Source organism: Dendrobates tinctorius, unplaced genomic scaffold, assembly GCF_039654945.1.
Source record: "Dendrobates tinctorius isolate UK_male_01 unplaced genomic scaffold, ASM3965494v1 ptg000221l, whole genome shotgun sequence".
Lineage (NCBI taxonomy): Eukaryota > Metazoa > Chordata > Amphibia > Anura > Dendrobatidae > Dendrobates > Dendrobates tinctorius.
Genome location: NW_027361888.1, coordinates 271,504 through 278,868, shown reverse-complemented (window position 1 = coordinate 278,868; position 7,365 = coordinate 271,504). Strand labels below are relative to the sequence as shown.

The window sequence follows — 7,365 nt, the reverse complement described above, 5'->3', positions numbered from 1 at the left end:
GAAAATACCCAAAAGTGACACCATTCTAAAAACTGCACCCCTCAAGCTACTCAAAACTACATTCTAGGAGATTATTAACCCTTCAGGTGCTTCACAGGAACTAAAGCAACGTGGAAGGAAAAAATGGACATTTTATTTTTTGCACCACAAATTTTCTTTTATCATTAATTTTTTTCATTTTCACATGGGCTACAGGATAAAATGGATCCTAAAATTTGTTGGGCAATTTCTCCTGAGTACACCGATACCTCATATGTGGTCATAAACCACTGTTTGGGCGTATGGCAGGGCTCTGAAGGGAAGGAGCACATTTGACTTTTTGAATGGAAAATATGCTGGAATATTTAGCGCTTGCCATGTCGCGTTTGGAGAGTCGCTGTGCGCCTAAGCACTGGAGCTTCCCCACAAGTGACCCCATTTTGGAAACTAGACCCCCCAAGAAACTTATCTAGATGCATAGTGATCACTTTGAACCCCCAGGTGCTTCACAAATTGATCCGTAAAAAAAAAAAAGTACTTTTTTTTCACAAAAATTATTTTTTAGCCTCAGTTTTTTCATTTTCACGTGGGCAACAGGATAAAATGGATCCTAAAATTTGTTGGACAATTTCTCCTGAGTACACCGATACCTCATATGTGGTCATAAACCACTGTTTGGGCGCACGGCAGGGCCCGGAAGGGAAGGAGCACCATTTGACTTTTTGAATGGAAAATTCGCTCCAATCGTTATCGGACACCATGTCGCGTTTGGAGAGCCGCTGTGCACCTAAACATTGGAGCTCCCCCACAAGTGACACCATTTTGGAAATTAGACCCCTTAAGGAACTTATCTAGATGTGTAGTGAGCACTTTGAACCCCCAAGTGCTTCACAAAAGTTTATAACGTAGAGCAGTGAAAATAAAAAATCATTTTTTTTCATCAAAAATGATTTTTTAGCACGCTATTTTTTATTTTCACAAGGGTAACAGGAGAAATTGGACCACAAAAGTTGTTGTCCAGTTTGTCCTGAGTACGCTGGTACCCCATATGTGGGGGGGAACCACTGTTTGGGCGCACGGCAGGGCTCAGAAAGGAAGGAGTGCCATTTGACTTTTTGAAATGAAAATTAGCTTCAATCGTTAGCGGACACCATGTCGTGTTTGGAGATCCCCTGTGTGCCTAAACTTTGGAGCTCCCCCACAAATGACCCCATTATGGAAACTAGACCCCCTAAGGAACCTATCTAGATGCATAGTGAGCACTTTGAAAACCCAGGTGCTTCACAGAAGTTTATAATGTAGAGCCGTGAAAATAAAAAATATTTTTAGTCCGCAATTTTTTATTTTCACAGGGGTACCAGGATAAATTGGACCCCAAAAGTTGTTGTCCAGTTTGTCCTGAGTACACTGGTACCCCATATGTGGGGGGGACCACTGTTTGGGCACATGTCGGGGCTCAGCAGGGAGGTAGTGACATTTTGAAATGCTGACTTTGATGACATGGTTTGAGGGTTTCATGTTACATTTGCTGAGCCCCTGTGTGCCTAAACAGTAGAAACCCCCCGCATGTGACCTCATTTTGGAAACTAGACCCCCCAAGGAACTTATCTAGATGTGTGGTGAGCACCTTGAACCCCCAAGTGCTTCACAGAAGTTTATAACGCAGAGCCGTGAAAATAAAAAAATCATTTTTTTTCCTCAAAAAAAAAAAGATTTTTAGCCTGCAATTTTTTTTCACAAGAGTAACAGGATGAATTGGACCCCAAAAGTTGTTGTACAGTTTGTCCTGAGTACGCTGGTACCCCATATGTGGGGGGGAACCACTGTTTGGGCACACGTCAGGGCTCGGAAGGTAAGTAGTGACATTTTGAAATGCTGACTTTGATGGCATGGTCTGCGGGCATCATGTTACATTTGCAGAACCCCTGATGTGCCTAAACTGTGGAACCCCCCCACAAGTGACCCCATTTTGGAAACTAGACCCAATGAGGAAGTTGCCTAGATGTGTGGTGAGCACCTTGAACCCCCAAGTGCTTCACAGAAGATTATAACGCAGAGCCATGAAAATAAAAAATATTTTTTTTTTCCTCAAAAAATGATTTTTTAGCTCGCAATTTTTTATTTTCACAAGGGTAACAGGAGAAATTGGACCCCAAAAGTTGTTGTCCAGTTTGTCCTGAGTACGCTGGTACCCCATATGTGGGGGGGAACCATTGTTTGGGCACACGTCAGGGCTCGGAATAGAAGTAGTGACGTTTTGAAATGCAGACTTTGATGGAATAGTCTGCGGTCGTCATTACGTTTGCAGAGCCCCTGATGTGCCTAAACAGTGGAAACCCCCCACAAGTGACCCCATTTTGGAAACTAGACCTTCCAAGGAACGTATGTAAGATGTGATGGGGGCACTTTGAACCCCCATGTGCTTCACAGAAGTTTATAATGCAGAGACGTGAAAATGAAAAAATCATTTTTTTCCACAAAAATAATTTTTTAGCCCCCAATTTTTTATTTTCCCAAGGGTAACACGAGAAATTAGTCCCCAAAAGTTGTTGTGCAATTTTTCCCTGAGTACGCTGATACCCCATATGTTGGGGTAAACCACTGTTTGGGCACATGTCAGGGCTTGGAAGGGAGGGTGCACCATTTGACTTTTTGAACGCAAAATTGGCTGGAATCAATGGTTGCACCATGTCACGTTTGGAGACCCCCTGATGTGCCTAAACAGTGGAAACCCCTCAATTCTAACTCCAACCCTAACCCCAACACACCCCTAACCACAGCTCTAACCCTAACACATCCCTAACCACAAACCTAACCCTAATTCCAACGCTAACCCTAATTCCAACCCTAACCCTAATTCTAACCCTAATTCCAACCCTAACCCTAATTCCAACCCTAACCCTCTTTCCAACCCTAACCCTCTTTCCAATCCTAACCCTAACCCTCTTTCCAACCCTAACCCTCTTTCCAAACCTAACCCTCTTTCCAACAATAACCCTCTTTCCAACCCTAACCCTAACCCTCTTTTCAACCCTAACCCTAACCCTAACCCTCTTTTCAACCCTAACCCTAACCCTAATGGAAAAATAAAAATATTTTCTTTACTTTATTAGTTGTGCCTACCTATGGGGGTGATAATCGGGGGGTTTATTTACTTTTTCTTTCATTTTGATCACTGTGAGAGTGATCAAAATGAAAGAATGGAATCTGCAGCCGGCAGATTCGGGCGGGCGCACTGCGCATGTGCCCGCCATTTTCCAAGATGGCGGCGCCCATGAACCGGACCCGCCAGACACCGGGAGCGACAGGGGGACTTAGAAGGTGCCGGGGGAGGTGAGAGTGGGTGAGAGGGTTATCGGAAGCTGGCGGGGAGCAGAGGGACTGGGAGGGGGACAGATGATGACAGTGGCAGCGATCGCCGGTGGGGGGGTGGAATCGGTGTCTCCAGCCATGTCCGATGAAATATTACTATCGCTCTGATTGGCTGTTAAAAGTGAAACAGCCAATCAGAGCGATCGTAGCCACGTGGGGGTGAAGCCACGCCCCCTGTGGCGAAGAACAAAGCCCCCTGTATCTGCTGGTCAGGTGACCTTTCAGTGACCTAGGTCACCTGACCCGCAGGGGGGCTTTAAAGTCATGACGCCACATTGGCGTCATGGGTCGTTCTGGCACGACTTTTCATGACGCCTACGTGGCGTCAAAGGTTGGGAAGGGGTTAATAAATCTCACTACAGACATTCCCAGAGTCCTCACCTCTCCAGTTCTGTCCATCTGTTATTCCCATAGATAAGAATGATGTAATGTGACGTCATCAGAATCTCTCACCTCTCCAGTGAGACGGAAGAGGATCTCTAGGGCGAGGTGTAACATCCTCTCCGCCATCTTGTCTCTGTCCATATCCATCCTTGATGGGTAAATCAGGAAAATTCTCTTCTGTAGAAGATCTTCACTGAGAGGATCCGATATTGTAGAGACCTGAATGAGAAGAAGATGATCCGATGTAACACCATAAGAATCATATGTAATAATACAATTACTGGAGATAATAAGGGAAACATAGGAGGAGATTTATTATCTTACAGGGTTTAGTGTTGTTCCCTGACATCTACTAATAAAACCTATATATTTAGGCCACAGACAACAAGCAGTTTCCTCCTCGGAGTCGGCAGCTGAACACGTTCCTCATAGACTCATCTTCCATAACGCTAATTCTCGTCTCATTACCGACACTGGAATCGGCATTAGCAATACTGCAGGAGATATTCATTACACGCGACATGAGAAATAACTCCTTCATGATGAGGACGACATCTTCATCTTCTACTACGGCTCTAGAAACAGATGTGACCAGAGTCGGTCACTGGCTCCATCCCCACCGGCCGTCTATATGAAGGTTTCCCGTCTTCCCCGCACTGGAATCTTCTCTCCCGTTAGATCTCAGCTCTGAGTCACACACAGAAGTTTGAGGCTTTTCTGGAAGAACAGGACAGGAGAGATCTGAGGCCGATGTCTCCATGTACAGGGTTTCCCCTCGGGATAAGAGGCTTTTCTGTCCCTTTCCCCCAATTAAAGGGGACACCTGTGGATATCGGGGTCTTTACCGGCTGCAGTCCTGGGGGGATTTACTCGGTAACGTGGACGTTGGACAAACGTCACCATCAATTCCCATCAGAGTGAAGGAACATCGCTCCTCTATTCAGCTCTATGGATCCAGGATGAAATCCACTGCGGCCCCTGCAAGAAAAGAGCGAAGTCTGGTGAGACCCCCGAGGCCGGAGATTTCTACAGCTGCTCTGTGCGCACAGGACCTGTGATGAGGTCACAGGAGGGGAGGAGTCAGGGGTCACATGATCAGGCGCCTCAGTGTGGGCAGGACTCTGCTGTGCTGGTTGTCATGGTGCTGGATGAGGGGAAGATTATGTGTGGGGTCAGGAGGGGTTTACAGGGTGGATGTAGCAGAGCTGTGTGTGTACAAGGTGTACGGAGCGGAGCCGTGTGTGTACGAGGTGTACGGAGCGGAGCCGTGTGTGTACGAGGTGTACGGAGCGGAGCCTTGTGTGTACGAGGTGTACGGAGCGAAGCCGCGTGTGTACGAGGTGTACGGAGCGGAGCCGTGTGTGTACGAGGTGTACGGAGCGGAGCCGTGTGTGTACAAGGTGTACGGAGCGGAGCCGTGTGTGTACGAGGTGTACGGAGCGGAGCCGTGTGTGTACGAGGTGTACGGACCGGAGCCGCGTGTGTACGAGGTGTACGGAGCGGAGCCGTGTGTGTACGAGGTGTACGGAGCGGAGCCGCGTGTGTACGAGGTGTACGGAGCGGTGCCGTGTGTGTACAAGGTGTACGGAGCGGAGCTGTGTGTACGAGGTGTACGGAGCGGAGCCGTGTGTGTACGAGGTGTACGGAGCGGAGCCGTGTTTGTGTGGACCCCTCTGTGTACACTGTATACACACGTATACTACAGCTTCGGTCGCAGACCCCACAGTGTACGCTGTATACATCCGTATACTACAGCTTCGGTCGCAGACTCCTGTGTTCACTGTATACACCTGTTTATCCCCAGTTTTGGTCGCAGACCCCTGTGTGTACTGTATTCATCTGTATACCCCTAGCTTCACTCACAGACCCTGCGTCTCTCACACTTTATACACCTGTATACCCCCAGCTTCAGTCTCAGAACCCTGTGTGTGCTGTATACACCTGTATACCCCCAGCTTCAGTCTCAGAACCCTGTGTGTGCTGTATACACCTGTATACCCCCAGCTTCAGTCTCAGAACCCTGTGTGTACACTGTACACACCCGTATACCCCCAGATTCAGTAACAGCCCCCTGTGTTCACTGTATACACCCGTATATCCCCAGTTTTGGTCGCAGACCCCTGTGTACACTGTATACACCCGTATACCACCAGGTTCGGTCGCAGACTGCTGTGTATGCTGTATACACCTGTATACCCCCAGCTTCGGTCATAGACCCCTCTGTGTATGCTGCATACACCCGTATATCCCCAGCTTTGGTAACAGACCCCTGTGTACACTGTATACACCCATATACCCCCAGCTTTGGTCGCAGACCCCTGTGTACACTGTATACACATGTATACCCCCAGCTTTGGTCTCAGACCCCCCTGTGTATGCTGTATACACCCGTATACCCCCAGTTTCGGTCACAGACCCCTCTGTGTATGCTGTATGCACCCGTATACCCCCAGTTTCGGTCACAGACCCCGCATCTCTGACACTGTGAAACTGACGCCGGACACACACGGTAAAACTGCGGTCGTCGGTCTCTCATCTCTCGCACTTATACTGATAACATAAGATGGAGTCAGACGAACCCTCCTACAAAACGTGAGAACAAAGTCATTACTACAGGACTGTGTGAGAAAGGGATTTATTCTACAAGAAACGCTGGGGCCACAAATGAGAATAACATAATGTCGTTCATCTTCTCTTTCACCATAGATATTGACAGTGAGGACGACTTCCACTTTGCCGCAATGTGGATTTTAGTGGCCATACATAAGTAGTTTACTAGCTTCTGAAAGCTTTCTGGAAGCCGGGAAGGCCTGATTCCCAGTAAAAGGGTAAAAGGTTCCAGATCAACCGGTCCACCATACATCTGTGCTATCAGACGCTTCACCTTCTCCCAAAGCCCAGAAACCACCATACAAGACCACCAAATATGTCTCATGTCACCAGATATTCCACAGCCCCTAAAACAGTCTCCCGAGATTTTAGGAAAAATGCTGTGAATTTTTACCGGTGCATAATAGACTCTGTGCAATAGTTTTAAGGAGGTCTCCACAAGAGAAGTCTGGCGACTACCTCATGATATGGTGTCACAGCTACGATACCATTCATCAATTGACTGTTCAAACACCAAATCCTCCTCCCACTGTAACATATACTTCAATTTTTTATCATTTTGTGGAGAATTTATAGTATAGTAGATCAATGAGATCGTTCCCCTGCCCAAAGGGTCATTTACACATTTATTTTCAAAACTGGTTGCCCTGAGAGTAGTACCGCTCGGGAGGATCTGTTTTGCAAAGTGGGAGATCTGGTTCAGTCGCATTACCTCCCTAACTGGAGGGTCAAATGTTTGAACAAATTCCTGTCTGTCAAGTAAGATATTAAATGGGGAACACAAATGTTTAAGTACATGAATACCTTTCAGCTTCCACCAAGAAAAAATTTGTGGCTCAAGGTCTGGCGGGAACATGGGGTTTTGTAATATGGCTGTCAGGGGAGAAGGGCTTGATTGTAAGTTATATTTAAACCGGACTTTGCTCCAAAGAAGCAACGAGTGGACTGTAAAAGGAGCCACATTCATTAACCCCCGTGGAAGTCGGTCTGTGGTCCACATTAGGCCTGATAAAGAGAATG

At 47.1% G+C, this 7,365-nt stretch overlaps 1 protein-coding gene across 1 annotated transcript in view; it reads left to right on the top strand.

Annotated features, from left to right (window-relative positions):
• Positions 1-7,365, top strand: part of LOC141058931 (uncharacterized) — a 95,316-nt gene that overhangs the window by 69,365 nt on the left and 18,586 nt on the right. The gene's annotated exons all lie outside the window — the stretch shown is intronic.